The 18,570-nt window shown below is 38.1% G+C and overlaps 1 long non-coding RNA gene across 3 annotated transcripts in view; it reads right to left on the bottom strand.

Annotated features, from left to right (window-relative positions):
• Positions 1-18,570, bottom strand: part of LOC123384787 — a 269,112-nt gene that overhangs the window by 103,712 nt on the left and 146,830 nt on the right. Inside the window, exon 5 of one of the 3 annotated variants that reach the window (XR_006596353.1) lies at positions 1,805-4,139. The exons of the other annotated variants lie outside the window; for them this stretch is intronic. This is a non-coding gene — a long non-coding RNA (uncharacterized LOC123384787). Of the gene's footprint in view, positions 1-1,804; positions 4,140-18,570 lie in introns of those variants that run through there. 3 annotated transcript variants of the gene reach the window in all.

Below are 18,570 nucleotides of genomic sequence, written 5' to 3'. Positions count from 1 at the left end.
TATGGAAGCATTGCAAGGGTCCATCAATAGACAAATGAATAAAGAGGAAGTATATATCTACAATGGAATATTAGTCATAAAAAAGAATGAAATCTTGCCATTTGCAACAACATGGATGGCTCCAGAAGATATAATGCTAAGTGAAGTCAGTCAGAGAAAGACAAATACCATATGATTTTACATAAGAAATAAAAGAAATGAAGAAAAAACAAGAGTGACAGAACCCCCAAATAGACTCTTAACTATAGAGAACCAACTGGTGGTTACCAGAGGGGAGATGAGTGGGGGGGATGGGTGAAATAGGTAAAGGGGATTAAGAATTCACTTATCCTGATGAGCACTTAAAAATGTACAAAACTGTTGAATCACTATATTGTACACCTGAAACTGATATGACACTGTATGTTAATTGTTCCCAAATTAAAAATTTAAAAGATATGGTTCTTTCCCCAGCAACGTTACTCTTATTGAGTTTCCTACTAGTGGAAAGAACAGAGTTCATTTTTTTTTTTTTTAATAAGCAAATCTTACTTCCAGCTAAGAATCTTATGAGGGAACAATGAAGCTGGAGGAAACTGTGGTCACACTTGTGTCCTTAGGGTCACCTGGAAAATTTCATCCCTTAAATTGCAATCTCCATGATCCAGAAACTCCACTCAGTGATAGAAACACGCTGCGTGACACAAACCTTCCGAACTCTGAGTCTTGCTCTTACTACAGGGTGACTTTCAGGCTGGATCAGGGTTTCTGGCTTAGAGTTGTGCATCATCTATTCTTGATCTGATCTCATCAAAATGATATTCAAATCATTGCTTAATTATATGGGAAATACTTGTGTTCTGCCTTGGACATGAGAGTAGGTACCAGGGAGAGGACAATTTATCTCGAGGGGCTCCTCACAATATTATTGTTTGGCATATAATCTATACTCAATGGATATTTGTAGTAGAATGAATAAATGAGTGAATAAAACATGAATGAAGGAACATACACAGATAGTCATCCATTCAAGAAAACCCACTAGTTAAAAAAAAATTATGAAAAAAGTTTAGAAATACAGCAAATGGCTTGACCGAATTATATTTAAAATACTGATACATTCCAGGGCTGCATTTTCTAATCTTTCCTTTCAAGGGACATACATAAATCAAGCCAAACAGTTTCGTTAACGCGTGTCTACACATGAATGTTAACTGCGTCCTTTCCAGTTAAGAGCAGTGGCCTTCCTGAGACTGCCTCCTCTGATTCTCTACAGCCAGGGCCATCTGGCTGCCTCAGTCCTGCCCAATTTACTCAGTATGTCTGCTTCCACTGATAAAGTGATCTCCCCTCCACGTGGCAGCATGTCTCTACTGCATCACCCAGACGTAAGTCACTTATAAAGATGAAGAGAAAACTCTTCCATTGTGATATGATTTGCCAACCAGTGATTTACATTGATTGAATCACAACCGAGATCTTGTCCCAGCAAATAGCCATTTAGCGTTTTTCTTCAACTTTAATTTATAACTACGATGCCTGTCTTCAAATTTCTGTGGTCGTGAGCCTTTTGAAAGAAAAACAACTCCCATTCTTGAGGTTTTATTAATATTAAACAAAAAGGCAGTCAGCTGCCAAACAAGTCAGTTACTTGGACATTATAAAGGATAAATGATATTTGCCTTCCTATCCAAAGTTAATTTTGTAATTGACAGATTTTTCCATATATTTCTTATGGTTTTATTAGCATTTTATAGCATGTTTTATATTTGAGAAAACTGCTTTACACTCATTTTAATTAGTTATTTCTCATATATGTATCAATTAGTTTCAGTAATGGAAAGAGTAAAGTCAAAAAGATTTTGAAAAGCAAGATGTCACATATGCATACAAATTAAAATTTAATGACTTCCATCTGGGGATTATTACCCAACATCACAAGCAGTTTTAGAGAAAAATTGTATGAATGACAAATGGGCCTTGCTAGTTTTCCCATCTCATCCAGAAGAGGGTGAAATGACTCAGTTTTTAAACATCTTTTAGGTTGCTTATGAAAAGTGGCATGCTGGGTAACTACAGGTAGGCGGAAAGAAGAAATAAATGAAGCAAAACCTAATACCTGTGCAGAGTCGGTAGCCAATGTGATAATGAAACATCCAGTTAATACTCAGTAACACAGGCTTTTGGAGTCTCTGACCTAGGTTTGATCTAGGCTTTACCACTTACTAGCATGTGACAAAACAAACTAGTTAATTTCTTTTAACCATGCTTTTCCCACATGCTTGATAGAGATATCAACAACCATCTTGTAGGCTTGCTTTCAGGTTTGAACAAGCTCTTCTGTGAAGTGCTGAGCTCAGTCCCTGACACACGGCATCAGGTCTAACACCTAAATAATGCTCTCTAACATTACTTGTATTAGTCATCCTAAGATTGCTTTTCTGTATGATGTTATTATTGATCTTCATTCCTGCTCCAACTTGATTTTTACCAGAGGCTATGAAACTGCACTGCTTGTAAATGACAAATCATAATGTGACTTGATCACTATGGGCTGGAATCTAAGGTTATTCACCTTTTATCACTCATAAAAGGTGATATATCCCTTATCTCGAAGGAACTTTTGGCCATTATTAAACTTTCTTTCCATGTCACTAAACTTGCCCCATGGAGGAGTATAAATACATTTACAACATATCTAAACAGATATAAATAGGTATATGGAAAAGCTCCAAAACTTCCCTGCCTCCTAAAGTGAGCAGATGCTTCCTCTTAAAATGGCAAGTGTTGTATGGGACTTGTGAGGAGCATCATCATTTAATGTGTTGTTGATGACATTCTGTTGTCAAATTCAACCAGGTTCTGTGTGAATGTCAAATAATCAATTCTTAGTACCTCAAAGTTCTTCTAATTTCAGGATTTGCATGGTTTGAAATTCAACCAATAATTAAAAACCAGCATCAAATTAGAAACAGCAAGAACATTATTGTCCAGCTGGAATATATTCCAGGCTGGACAGCATCACATCAATGTTTATTTCAATTTTATTTCTGAATATTTATGCATATTTTCCAGGCCTCTGAAATAGCCAAAATACTCAATGTGTGTTATATTTTATTAAAATAAAACAGATGCTTTCATAAGACCCCTCAATATATCATAAAGACATCATATGTAATTTTTCTTTCATGTATTGTTAACAGTTACTGGGGTAAGAAGTGGAAATGAACCCAACTAGACAAAGACATATGACCTTTTGAATTTATTGTTATAGATATGTGTTTGGGTCACGTGAGTTTTTGCTTCCTACTTATTGTTCAAGTAGCCTTTGTATTTTAGGAAAAGCACAGAGATAATGCATTAAAGTTTTTATGTGAATAATTGTTACACTATAAATCACAAAAGTCACTGAAAATAATGTGTAGAAACAGCATATACTGAGAATCCAAATGTTAACATGAATCCATCTATAGAGAAAACATATTTAATGTACTAGCACTATGCTGGGCACAGTGGAATCTAAAGAGTAAATTGTTGTACAAAAGAGTGTGCCTTTAAAACTGATAGAGGGGTGCCTGAGTGGCTCAGTCCTTTAAGCATCAGACTCTTGATTTTGGTTCAAGTCATGATCTCATGATTCACGAGATTGAGTCCCACATCGGGCTCTGCACTGACAGTGGAATTGGGATTCTGTTTCCCTATCTCTGTTTGTCCCCCACTTGTGCCCTCTCTCAAAACAAATAAACTTAAAAAAATTAAAACTGATGGAAAGGTGTCCAGAAGCAGGACGCTAGACCAATTTTCTTCCTGGTAACTGGTGACCATTCACACGAGTTAGCGTCTATCGCTACAGACCTACGCTAAGCCCTGCCTTCTCGCTTGGTAGTTCTGGCTGGTGTTGATACCAGGTTTGTCCACGAGCTTTCAGCCTCCTATTTGCCTCTATTTGCATCTGGCATCTACCTTCCTGGTACTCTTGTATGTGGATCTTGCATGCCCGGCTCCATCCATCTCAAGAGGTTGGTTTTCCCATTTTGCCAAGTCTCTTGGTGTCCAGTGCCTGGGTGGACCTTGATTGCCACTTGGTTGGTCTCGTCTTTACGTCGCCTGAGTGGCTTCCTTCTTCTATGTGACTGTGACAGGTCAAACTACTGAAGAGTCTGGAATTCAAATGGACTGAATATACCAATTTGGAAAGTCTAAATAATGTGTAAATAATGTTACGTTGCGTGGCACAAGTGACACTTATTGTAGGAATTTGAAGAGGCTGTGTATGCATGTGTATGCATATGTCTTTATTCATTTATACACCATTTTCAGGAGTACTGTATTTATATACCACAGGCAGATCTGATGGATAAGCGCCCACACACAAACACAAGAAACACACACAGCTATGGACGTATATAAGATGGGCACATATATCATATAGCAGTGTGTAGATGTTCAATAAAGTTTACAGCGTTAGCATAGTTAAATAAATCACTACTGGTCAGCCACCCCTATTCCCCTGGTTTTCCTTTTGCTTGTCTATAGGGACGCTTTCAAATAAGCCCTTGAAAAACAAGGCTATAAGAAGTTATTTTGCTTTGCTCCTCTCTACAATTTTTCTCTTTCTGGCAGCGACATTACTAGATTATTTATTGTCCCATACCCCTTCCCCTGGAGAATAGGAAATAGCCAAATGCTCTCAAAAGAGGTCTGCAAAAAATGGGCATGTGGTAGAATTATATACACCTGATGTCCTTAGGATATTTGCATGAGATCGTGATAAGGAATCTTCAAGGATATAAATCACAGATATTGAGGAAATAAGTGAATTTCCTGTTTGTAAGCCTGGTGTCTTAGCTAGAGCTGTAGTAACAGAATGCCATACTCTGGGTCACTTGAACAGCAAGCATTGATTTCTCACAGTTTTGGAGACTGAAATTCTGAGATCAAGGTGTCAGCATGGTTTGCTTCTTGGTGACGCCCTGGTTTACAGACAGCCATCCATTACTTGTATCCTCACATGGCAAAGAGAGGAGAGAGATCCCATTTCTCTTCCTCTTTGATAAGGCCACTAATCCTATCACAGGGGCCCTACATGATATCATGTAACCTAAAATCCTCCCCAAAGTCCTACCTCCAAATATCATCATACTGCAGGGATTTCAACATACATATTTGTGGAGGGAAATGCAACAGTCAATTAACACCCGGGAAAAAGAGAACTCTGTCCAAGAGAAAAGATAGAGGGAACAATGTGATTTGCTCCACTTTGAAGAAAGGAGAGATTTTCCTACTTTAGTTTCTATATGTAAGATTCCCCTGGCATGACTTTTCCAGGGAAGATTGCAGGAAGTCAAAAGCATAGGGATTTATACTTTGGTAATTCTTTGGATGGAAGCCACTAGGAACTCTCAAAGGGAAGTTCATGCACATTATTCATAAAAATGATCAAATATACAGGGTTGACAGATAAAATGCAGGATGGCCATTTAAACTTGAATTTCATATATAAACAATGAGTAATTTGTTTAGTGTAAGTATGTCCCAGGCAATATTTTTATTTGCTATATCTGGCACCCCTATAAGTGGGTAATTAATAAATTTATAGGCAATTATATTCTCAGGCAAACCATTATGGAAGGGGAGGTTTCCAATGAAAAAGATAAACACTTGCAAATTAAATACTACTAACCTAGTAAAGCAAAAATTTTCATAGGAAGATTTTGAGATAATTGGCCAAAATAGCCAAATGAGAAATATTATGGAATGAGGACACTGTAGATAAAATTATAAAGAAATCTACAATTAGTAATAGTCAGTCTACAATTGAATAGAAATAATAAATGTGGCCATGTTTCCATAAATGGTCACGATTTGTGAATGCATTTCTTCCCAGTGAAACCTTTATACACATAAAGTTTGCCTGAGTAAGAAGTAGATTAACATAACCTGAGTGCTTAAGTATGGTCTAAGTTCAAAATATCATATTCAGCAAAGTCCTTACAGTAGAGAAAACTTTTGTAATGGGCCACTAGGTTTTTGACTTATAGAATCTATGTTAAGACCATTGAATTATGCATGTATTGACACTGAATCATACAAAATTATTACTATATTTCTACAGGCTACTGATTTTACTAGCATGCTCATCATCATTAATCAGGTTGAAGATAGGGAAGAACTTAAAAACACACGGACCAATAAAGAGTTTTATGACTTATTCATTAAAGAGTATGCTTGAAAGCATTCATCATGGCCATTGGTTTTGGACATGAATCTTTTGGTCTTCTGTGAATATGAAAAAAAAGTTTCTCATAGTCTTTCCTTTGAGCTGCTAGCATAGCTAGTATATGGGCTTGTTGTTAATGTCTAGTGATGATATTTTTAAAACAAAGTTTCAAAGGCAATTGCCTAAAATTTCTGTGATAAAAACTAGAATTAACTTGCAAAAACAAGTGAGAGAAAGCTTAAATTAGGACCAGGACACTTGATAAAGTGAAGGAGGAACATATTTTAAGCTTTGGTTAACCCTGTTCAATAAGTTTAACCTATATTCTTGAACTAGGCTAATCTAATAAGAAAGATTCTAACTGTATATAATTATAAAAAATATTGACTAAATAGCATTTGAAGTAACATTTTAATAGCATTACATTATATCATATGAGCTTTGGGGGCCATGTGCTCACATTCAGGTTTATGATTATTAAAATTATTCTAGGTCGAAAGCTCATTTTTTTTGAGCTCTGGAATATGCTACATAACATTACTTCAAGGAAAATAACGTGTACTTCTTGCACTTGAACAGCATGGATATTGCTTCTATTTCTCCTGTTGGTGTCAGTAGCTTCCATAGTTCCCTTAAGAAGCTGAGAATTATGCCATGCTGAGGGAAAGTGAAAATAAATGGCATCTGAAACGGAATTGAATTACAGGGTAGTATTCTGTTGGGGCTCCAGGGTTACCCTCTTCTGCCCTTCCTGTTACGTTGCAACTTTAATTGTTGCTCCTACTTACAAGGTTCTCAGAACCTGTGGTCCAAGCCATTGTTTTAGCCTCGCTCTGACTTGTTTACTGGACTCATGGTTCACGTTCCTCCCACAGCAGCTCTCGTCTTTACCCTTGCATTTAACCTTAGTAAAAGTTATTGCATCCATTCGACATCTTCCATAGCAGCTCTTACAAGCCACTGCAAGAAGATCTACGCATTTTCTCCTCAGCCTGCTCCATCTATTCTCCGTGAATTTAGTTCCAAGCCAGCCAATCACCTTGGAGGGTGCTTTACTGGGAGTAGATACCGGACTCAATGCGCCCTTCAGGGCTGAAGGTTGTCCTTAAGAATAATTACGAGCTAAGTTTTAGCTTAGTTTTAGGGTTGTCTGTCTGTTTCTCTCAAGGTCAGGACTGCCTCCTGGCCACCCAGTAACCTAGGATTTAATGGGTTCCATGACCAGAAACTTTTCTTACTTCTTCGCTGATCTGCATTTTTTGGCACTGTCTCTTAAAGAGTTAATCAGATAAACTGGTCACAATACGATATAAACGCCTATACTTTATTTGATGTTTTATCCTAATTGAAAGACATATTTTCCCTAAACTATCACAGGGATTCTTGTAGGAAATACAGGACGCGTTGAGATTCCTTCAGTGAGATATTTTTAGGCAGGCAGGTCTTCCACTGCTCCTCACATCATACCTTGTAATCAAATATCTCTGCTACAAATGTGTGAGCCAGCCCGGAGGCTATAAAATCCTCTGGAAGTGAGTCACAGAGACCCTCGGTTTTATAACTTTCCTCTGCTCTCTCAGCCAAAGACCCTCGCCTCCTACTTTCTACAGTAAATAGAAGACAACAAAGAACAACGTCCTTAAATTTCTACCACCAAATCTAAAAATTGACCTTTCTTCATTCATACGTATTTTTTTTTTTTTTTTTGGTTTGAATATAATGTAATATAAGATTATTCCTTCTCACTCTGTGGTACTTTCAACTTCTCCCTCTCCACTGGCTCCTTCTCATTTGAAATTCTAAAGTTGGTCTAACTTAAAATAACCCTTTTTCGATCTCATATTCCCTTCCACAATCTGCTCTCTACATTCTTCCACTTTGGAAGCAAATTTCATGAGCAAGTTATGTATGATCACTAGTTGCATTCTTCAGTCTGCTAAAATCTGACATTTTCCCCACAATCCATTTGTCTGGTCCAATATGTAGCCACTCATCACCTGTGGCTATTTATGCTAATAAACAGATTTATAAAAAATAAGAATTCAGTTCCTCAGCACCACTACTCACATTTTAAGTGCTCAACAGCCACATTTGGCTATCAAGCTATTCTAGATAAAATCACCACGGTCTTCATGTTACTTAACTAAAAGGGCAGTTTTCAATTCTCCTAATGTTCTGTTAGCAGGATTCAAAACTCTTGACTCTTCATTGCTTTTCAAAATACATCCTTTCCTTAGCTTCCCTGTCCCCACACATTTTCTGCCTCTGAGCAACTTATCAGTCTTCTTTGGCATTGACACTTCTCCTTCTCTGCACTCAGTACACTCTTAGATTCCAATCCTTTGGATTAAATTTCCATTTATATACTGCAGTGTTCCAGATATTTTTTTTTTTTTTTGCTTGCCTAGACTCTCTTGGTTGAAACAAACATCTCTAAAATTGAAAATGGATTTTTTACCTCTTCCCCCAAACGTAAAAACAATCTTCTTACCTTTTACCTTTCAGCCTTCCCTAAGTCAGTCAGTAGCCATCATCCATTCAGTTATATTACAAACAACTGGCATTTACCTTGTTACCGTGCCCACACCTAAGCAATCTCCAAGTCAAGTCAACCTCAGGTATTACAGGGGCTCATAATTGTCAGCTTCTACTTTTGATCTGTTCCTATATTTCTCTACACTTAATCCAAAATATTTTTCAAAAATCATATTGATTCTATTACTTTTTTCCTTGAATCCTTTCAATGGATTCCTGTTACTTTTAAAATAGAACCGCCAACCTGAACACTGCCTTCTAGGACAGTCCACACATGCACTCACCTTTCAGTTTCTCTCATAAATCAAGATCTTCAAACATTCTGTGACTTTACCCAAAATATTAGCAGCTTGCTCCTGCCCATCTGGTTCATTCTTTGGGTCCTAATTTATGTGACAGTTTCTCCAAGAGACCTTTCCTGACCACATCCCTGGTTAGTTTATATCTTCTTGTTCAAAGCTCCCCCACATTCTCTATTCATCTGTGTTATCAATTGTTTAACATTTCTTATAATTCGTTCAACATTTGGCTGTGAAGGTAAATCTGTTTTGGTGAATGAAAACATAAGTGGAATGGACCTTAACTGTAGCTTCCAGATTAGTCAACTGCTTTCCCCTGTAGTAATATACTATGGTGTGACAGAGCCATGACTTTTTCCCTCTATTCCTAACGAGGAAATTGAAGTCTTGAAGTCTTGTGACTTCTGAATAGATGTGATGAGAGAAACATAAACATGCCAGTAGGATTCTTTGTTCTGTTGTCAGAACTCCTAATCCTCTGTCCTTTGGATTCGCTTACCCAATGAATCCTTGTATGAAACTAAACATTACTGATGAAATTACCCATGCCTCCCTCACTTCTGTTTGTTGGCATCTTATTTTCAGCTTGGGTCCATTTCAAGGATTGCTATACTTGACCCCACTGATAATTTTTTTTGGAGGAGAGGAAGGGGAACATGAACAAAATATAACCTTTGATGTAATCTTTGTTGGAGACAGAGGAACATGAACAAAATACAATCTTTGATGCAGCAGAATATAAAATAAGCAAATACAATTTTTAACAAGCTTTAGCTTGTTGTTCAAACATTGACCATAAACACTAGCCAAGAAAACATAATTATCATCTCTGCAGAGATGAAGCAGTTGTCTGCCATGCCTGTGATGAGTTTCCATGTGGATTAGGATATACGGAGACTACAGATTCCATGGAAAATAGGTTATGAGCATGTGCTGACTATGGGTTCAAAACCCAAAGCATCTTGATTAGGGTTTGTGTGACCTTATCTATAGTAACTACTTTTACTTTTTAAATCTCCAAAGACTACTGTACTTGAATGCAGCACAATTACAAATATTTTCATAATTACTGGGGGAAATGATTTGCATTTATTTTCAAAAATGCCTTTCTCTCTTTTTGAGGCGTTGTTGTTGTTTCCCCTTGTGCTCCTGCTCTCTGTACTGTGTGTTGATGCTGAAAACAATCACATGACAAAGCCGCTTTCTTATTAAAGACAAGGTCTTATTTCAAACTGAGAAAATAATTAGAAACCTGACAGGAATTCCTTTGGGTACAATAGTGTTTGTAATGAGAAAATTGTACATCATTGAAGTCAAAGGGCTTGGCCTTGGGAGCTGAGAAGTGCTCAGCTTTTGTCCCAAGGGCTGAACCCAGATGCCTATCACAGCTCTACTGGAAGCTTGTTGTTCATTTTCCTGCCCAAATATGCCAATCAGTGCCTTTCTGATCTCTTACTGCAATGCTTCTTAGGTAAATCCTGAAGTGGTTACCCATTTCATTATGTCTGGAAAAAATCCAGATACAGGTGCATGAATTAAATCACTTACTTGTGCATCACTTCAAGCATGAAGTTCAAACTCATTGGAAGCGACAAATTATATGCTTGAGAGACTTCTGCAATTTCAAAAAGGACTATACTTGACTGTTGGAAGAAAGGAAGGACACACAAGTGCTAAGTTCTATTCTGTCTGCTGGCATGTTGCTGATAGCTTAGTTAGCACTGCAAGGAGAACTCCAAAGGTCAGAAGAAAAAGCAGGGGAAATAGTGCTGTGACTCATTCCCACACTCTTGTCTGAATAACAAGAAAAAAATTGGAGGAAGAAATACAGAGATTCTTCTACCAATAATTTGAAAAAATCCTAGCAGTCCTGGAACACTCCGGTTACTGGAATGTAGCACAGTGCAATAGTGAATAGAAGGTAAAAGGTAAAAAATGTGTTTCATCAATGAAATTAGTAAATATCTAAGTTACCCATTGTAGCATTATTCATTCACCAGCACCAATACCTTCTGACTGATGGAAATATGAATTCGTCAAGAACAATATTGTTTTAGGAACATATTCGCTGAAGTTCCTGTCATGAATAATGGAAAAACAATAAGCTTGCAAAGTGTTGTAGCTTAGTGTAATTGGACAACCATGTCCTAGGTCATTTGTTAGGATAAGAAAAGTCATTACCGATGAGACATACATGACCTCAATTTGCATATGACCTACTGGTTTCCAGAGAGAGCTAGTTAGGAACTGGTATGGATAAGAAAGGAAGAATAATAAGTTGATTTTTTATAATGTGTTTCTGGATCTTCCTGTACCTTCCAATTCTAAAGGAAAAGAAATTTTGGCTGCTTAGAGATAATTAAATAGAGCTAGAAAAGATACAAGACATCACTGCCAAATTCTTCTGTTTTTAACTTTGAGTATCCTAGTCATGCTCCAGCAATAGGGGATGGGTAAATCCCTTGATCAGATCAGCTACTCAGGGAATCTCTTCTTGCAGTTCTATGCAGTAACATCAGTGTTTTGGCTCAAGCTGCACGAGTGGGCCAAAGAGGAAGATATTCTTCCCCAACAACTTATGCTTTTATCCCTTTCTTTCATCTGTTGAGGATGCTGGGAGAATCTGCCGGGTTGGTTATATTTATTCATGAGCATGTTTGTGTTTTCTCATTTCTCTTCCTCTTCTTCCTTCTTGTCCCCCTCTCTCTCTTTCTGGCGCATGTGCGTGCACACCCACGTAATATAGAAGCAGTAGTACAAAAGGATACTTGTTAGAGAGATGATTGTAGGACATGAGAGTTCCCACAATGGACTCAGACAAGGAAAGATCCCTGGCATGTGAGGAGGATAAAAGAGAAGATGCATGACTTCCATGGCTTCCATATTTCTTTACTTCTCTTTTTCTTTTCTTATGTTTACTAAGCATCTACTCTGGACTGGACATTGCAAGGGCAATACAATAAAACAGAAAATGATATTTTAAGCTTATTTATTTATTTTGAGAGAGAGAGAGAGAGAGAGAGAGAGAGAGAGAGAGAGAGAGAATGAGAATATGAGAGCATGAGCAGGGGAGGGGAAGATAGACAGGGAGAGAGAGAATTCAAAGCAGGCTCTTCATTGTCAGCATGGAGCCCAATGTGGGGCTTGATCCCTTGACCCTGGGATCATGACCTGAGCTGAAATCAAGAGTTGGATGCTTAACAGGCTGAGCCACCCAGGTGCCCTCAGGAAATGATCTTTTAAATGTTTTGTAATATAGGAAGAAGGTAAGACTTGGCCATGATTAACCCTGCACATTTCAGGAGAGAAAGATGTTTGGGAATAGCAGAGAAGTATAATTGTGACTTTTAAAATAATTTATTTCATATTGTTAAATATATGTAGTCTAACAGAGAAAAAGGAAACAATGGCATATAAAGGAATATGTTTTGGACTTTATGAAAGAAGAAAGTCTGAGCATAGAGAGAAAAATTTAGTTTACAAAAGAAAAGAAGGACTTGAGGACCCCCATGCTTCCTCGAATCTGTGTATAGAGAGTAGCTGCTGGTGCCTTTGTAAGGAAGGTCTGGCCTGAAATACAGTAAAAGTCAAAATATTTTTATATTTATTTTATATCAAAGTATTTTGTACTCTTAAAATTTTTTCAGTTTATTTATTTATTTTGAGAGAGAGAGAGAGAGAGAGAGAATGCATGTACATACACAAGCTGAGAAGGGGCAGAGAGAGAGGGAGAGAGAGAATCCCAAGCAGGCTCTCAGCTGTCAGCATGGGGTCTGATGCAGGGCTCAATTCCACAAACCTTGAGATCATGACCTGAGCCAAAGTCAAGTCAGATGTTTCACTGACTAAGCCACTCAAAGTACTTTTTAAAATAATCTTTCTTTACATAATTTTGGGGCTTCTTCTTTAGGCAGATGGGAAGACTGTCCTGTTATAGGACTAGTTTTAGTGCAAGCTAAGCCAGCCCTGAAGGCAGAGGCTATGGCGCAATAATACCTGTTAGGTATGGGCACTTACGTTGCTTCACATAGAAATATTAAGCACTATGCCACGAGTGTAAGCATCGGAAAAAAGTTTCCACTGAGAGAAATTTCCTCTTGCTGTTGATACAGACCAGCGCTTTCTAGCCTTTTCAAATCATTAATTTAACAAATGACCATTGAATACCTAATGTCTGGTTGCCATTGTTCCAGGACCTTGGGATACGTGTGTGAACAAAACAAAGATCCTTTTCTTTATGAAATTTATAGTCTAGCCCTTTTAGAAAAAGGAAACGTATACAGTGATGATTGGCAGAATGGGATGAGGCTGCTTGCTGTTTCAGGTAACTGGTCAGGGGATTTTGGAGACTGGGCCCTGCCACGATAGAACTGTGGGATCAATATGTAGGCACTCCAGTACGTCTATTTAAAGTGTATGAATGTGCTTTGGATGCTCTGGTCTAGACCACACTGTGAGGGCATGTATCTGTGTGCCGACATTTGTACATGTGCATGCGTATATTGGAACTAAGACAGAGCTACCTTTAGTATTTGTGGAATTGGAATGAAGCCCAAATTGAGGCTCACAGCCTAAATGCCTATGTCTCCATATTCTAAGTTATGTATGAAGTCAATAAGCTGTTTAAAAAATGTCCTATCTTCATATCTTACTAGACAAAACTTTGTTGACACCTGGATGTCCAGGTTCAATTTTGATTTCTCAGAGCCTTTGGAGATCAGGATTAAACATGGCAGTATAGGGAGAGCCACTCCTAACCCCAGCCTGCAGCCCACTCCTCTTTCCTTCCCCTCTCTGGTATACCACAAGAGTCTCAGAACCTTGTATTTAGATACGGTAGCCACGATTCTTAATTCTGTCCACAACTGTCTTGTTCATGTCCTTCTTCCTTCCTCCTTTTCCTCTCCAAAAGCCACCCTGTAGCTACCTACACCTTAAACCTAAGGCTAAATAAACTAGTTGTGTGATTATTGACTTCAGCAGGACAGATTCAGAAAAGCTAGACAAATCCCAAAATAGGCTTAAGAACTATTTGGCCAAGAAATTCTCAGTCTTTGAGCCAAAGACTCAAAGAGGAGTGTGGGCTCTGCAATGGCAATTCCCCTTGGTCTCTCAAACTCCTTACTACATGGGAGGAGGTGCAGGGGAGAGGGCAGAGTGGAGTCACAGAAGCACTGGTCCAGGTCAGTAACACTCTTGTCCAAGTCTAAGGACAGTACTGACTAATGCATCTACTGGGTTATGAGAAAACACTCTACTCTGTACCTCATATCTGTGGGGAAAGTCAGAGGAGTCTTAGAGTACTGAATTCCACCCAAGATACCCGTTTTGAACCCTTCTGATCCCTACCTTCAGCCACGCTTGCTCTCCCAACAAAGTTCTCATCACTCTTGGTAGAGCAGCTCTGACTGGGAAAATGGTACTGCAAATATCTTAAGGCCAAACAATTCCAGTGTTTAGCAGGGTTTGCTAAACCTAAAGAGGATGGGATGGTGATTTGTACTCCAGAAACTTGAGAAAGTACTTTCTCAGAAGCCAACAGATCTGAGAACTAAGGCAACCTAAATCAACAAAACAGAACTACTGACTGGGACTGAGAACTGAGATAACCTGTGTCAACATGGCTTGACTACTTGAGCCAGGAAATATTTCTCCAAGAAGATAAAGATGTAAATCAATAAATTGCTTAAGTGTTCACTGCAGGCAAATGTTGTAAACTAATGTCCGGGCAAACGTCTTGCTCACCTGGAAAAACGCTTGCTTAACTTGCTTAGCCATCAATTAATTGCTTCAGGAACTGCACCACTATGTCATAAACTTGGCCCAATTTAACCAAGTTCTTATGTTTGAAAGACCTGCCTTTCACCATTTGAGCCAGACTCCCAAATACTAAACTTGTCCTCCTTGACATCCCTTCTGAAATTCTACTATGACCTTAAACCTCAGCTAGGAAATGGAGTGTGCTGTTGATGGGACCCGCATAAAAATTTTTCCCTTGGAACACCCCAACGCTAATTTAAAGCAAGAATTTTAAATCCTTTTTTCTCCTATGTTTTATTCCCTGAAAGTTGACTCATTTTTTAGTATAGTCTGATATATCCAGGCAATATGTCATGGCATTTATAATAAAGTGGTAGGAGAGTGAAGAAAACCACAGCTTGTTTTCTATATTTACCCCACTGCTGGCAAACGTGTGATATACATGGGGAAATCGCATCCAGAACATTCAAGGGGTGACTAGCATTGCGGGGAGGGCGGCCTTGATGGCATCTGGAAGGAAGTAGCAGGGAAGAAACAGCCATGGGCTGTTGACTCAGATGTGGACCTGCGGACTTCACGTCCCTCCACCTACCACCAAATGGGTTAGGAGAAGGTGAGAGGCTAATGTTGGAGCTCACACAAAGCTTTCTAGTATAACATCACCTTTAATTCACTCCCATTTAAATTTTTATATTCATATCTTGGCAGTGGGACTCTTTAAAGAGTGTAGATGAAAAACAGCTTTTCAATTACTGTAGTTAAACAAGTGTTTATTCAAAATGAAAAAAAGATAAAAAGAATTTTAGGCAATTATCTCTTAAATGTAAGTGGCTTATTTAGAACCATTGCAGTTGTTTGGCAAATAGCTTTTCAGAGGAGAAACCTGTGTGGATCGCAGCGCATTCTTCCGCTAATTAAACAAAAGGTGGTTGTGTTTTGGAAGCAAACTCTATCTTTCATTCCACATTTTTCCCAATTCTGTAAGCTTTCTCGAACTCTCCCATTGTGGATCAGGGGAAGTTGGGAGCTTTATATTCCTCACATGGGGCCATCTCATCAGGCTAGAATTTAACTTGTGTTTAAACAAATATGTAGCACACTGTCCCTCCACTTCAAAGTTCACCATTGTTGTTTCTGCTCTGTCACTCTATGACAGATGGCTAGGAAACTAGAAAAGTCCATCTGTCGTTCTCCTGTTCTCTCCCATCTACATTGAGTTTCACTGGTGCTAGAGAGCTAGTCAAGCAATAATAAGGGAAGCACATATCCAAAACAAGAAAAGGAAGAGATTGCATAATAGTGACTGCAAAGGAGGACATCCTGGGAAGCAGTCCTAGTCATAGAAACAAAAGGTGGAAGGCCACACAGCTAGGAAAGTGGCATCTCAGGATTTTCAACGTAGATCTGTTTTCTGTCTCATTGCCAAGTCTGTCTCCCTCCCTCCCTCCCTCCCCCTCTTCTTCCCTTTCTTCCTTCCATCTTTTAGCTATTGGGAAGACTTGTAGTATAAATCTGCTGAAGAAAGGAGGCAATCTTGACTTCTGGTGAGAACATTAGCCTAGAAGATTTAGAGTTGCACTGCAGAGCTACAGGGGGTAAAGAGAATTCTAGATGGTCTAAGGTGACTAGATTTGTCCCAGTTACTATAACTGGAGGCAGATCTAAGGCACTCATGTTCTCTACAACAAAGGTTAATCATAACCTAACGTACATGCTCCAAATGATTTCGTTACCTGCTTTTTCAAGGACATATCTGGCATAAGCGTCAGTGGTGTGGCAATTTAAAATTGCTTTTGGAAAATCCTTAACGCTCTCCTATTATTGTAATAAAACCTAAACTACAATGTCAAGCACCAGTTGTAGGCACTTTACGCTACCTTCCCATGACTTGGGTGCTTCTAACTCCCATGTCTGTTTCATACTACTGAGAATTCTCAATTGTAGACACTGTAATGGTCTTTAAAAGTGAAAAGATGAAAATGAAATATGCTACTCTGGACAGCAGAAAAGTACCCTACAAGTTCATGTGCTTTTATTGAACAGCACCAATAGTCAGTGCGATAAAAGGAAAATTCTGTCACAAGTTGAACGCATATGTTTGAAAACACCTAAATATGCAGTGACAATATTGTGTGAAAAGGCCCAAGAGGAATTTTATTGAACAGAACGTCTGAATGAATGTAGCATTTACTTGGCTTATCCTTCGTGTTTGAATGAAAATGTTTTGCTTACCCAGCACTTGCAAAAGGAAGCGAAATGCAGAGCTATGCAGAGCCAAAATTTGGAAAGGCTTCGTGCCCACAAATGCAATTTATTGATGAGGAGGCGCAAGAGAGGATCAACAATGTTACATAAACTAAATCCTAGGAGGGCCAGTTCAGAAGCATGATTAATTCAGTATCCAGGAATAGAATGAAATATAACTACCGTATCATGCCAAAATCTCAGGTTACGTCCACTTTTTGTAAGTCATAAAATATAATCTCTCGATAACTGCCTTTCAAATAACATTCATGTACTGAGAGGGCTAACACATAAAACTAGGAAAATATCACCTTGAGACTTCCAACAGGAGCAATGATGAAATGTCACATCATTTATCAAACAGTCATATGTCTATCTGTGGATTTTTTTATTTCTTGGAGAGTATCTGGAATGGACATAGTAAAACAATTTACCGATAATTTCCAAATACGATCTTTTCCCTTGGAATTCTTAACAGAGAAATAACACCAGTACTTTTCCTATACCTTTTCTATACTTACTATAGATCTTGCTATACTTATGGAAGTCTTCCAACTCTTTTCTGAGAAAGATCTATATTGTTTAAAAGACCCAGGTAGATAGGTGAATGTTTTGATTGCCCTTTCACAAATGATGTTTTTCGTTTATAAGATAAATAGCTCTGTTGATTTTGAGGTTTCAACCTAATTTACATATGAATCTTACAGTCTTTAAATTTCCCTTCTTTGAAGATACTTAGTGATAATTTTATGTACTGACGTACATAGAATTTTTTAACTAAAGGTTATTGAAATATAATTTATAAGTATAATTATAATGTATATCACATATCATGTATACATATATAATAATATGTAACATGCAAATATCGACCGTTCTTAGTATGTAAGACTTAGAAGTTTTAACAAATTCATACAGTCATATAACTACCACCATAATCAAGATATATTTCTATCAACACAAAATATGCCCGTGGGCCAGTTTGTAGTAAATCCCTCCCTTAATCTATAGTCCCCAGCTAACGCTGATTTGTTTTCTGTCCCTATATTTTTTTCTTTTCCAAATGTCATATAAATGGAATCAGAATATGTAGCCTTTTGATTCTGGATTTTTTCATTTGCTATAATGCATCTGAAATTCATCCACAGTATTGCTTATATCAGTTATATATGTATACACACACACACACACCTATGAGCAATATATATGTATTATACACATACACACACACACACACACACAAATATACACACAAACACACACCCTGAATAAAGAAAATTACCGGGGCACCTGGGTGGCGCAGTCAGTTAAGCGTCCGACTTCAGCCAGGTCACGATCTCGCGGTCCGGGAGTTCGAGCCCCGCGTCGGGCTCTGGGCTGATGGCTCAGAGCCTGGAGCCTGTTTCTGATTCTGTGTGTCTCCCTCTCTCTCTGCCCCTCCCCCGTTCATGCTCTGTCTCTCTCTGTCCCAAAAATAAATAAACGTTGAAAAAAAATTAAAAAAAAAATTAAAAAAAAAAAAAGAAAATTACC

This window comes from Felis catus, chromosome B1 (genome assembly GCF_018350175.1).
Source record: "Felis catus isolate Fca126 chromosome B1, F.catus_Fca126_mat1.0, whole genome shotgun sequence".
NCBI classification, from domain to species: Eukaryota; Metazoa; Chordata; class Mammalia; order Carnivora; family Felidae; genus Felis; species Felis catus.
The sequence above is the reverse complement of the archived record's forward strand: the minus strand, read 5'-3'. Positions and strand labels throughout refer to the sequence as shown.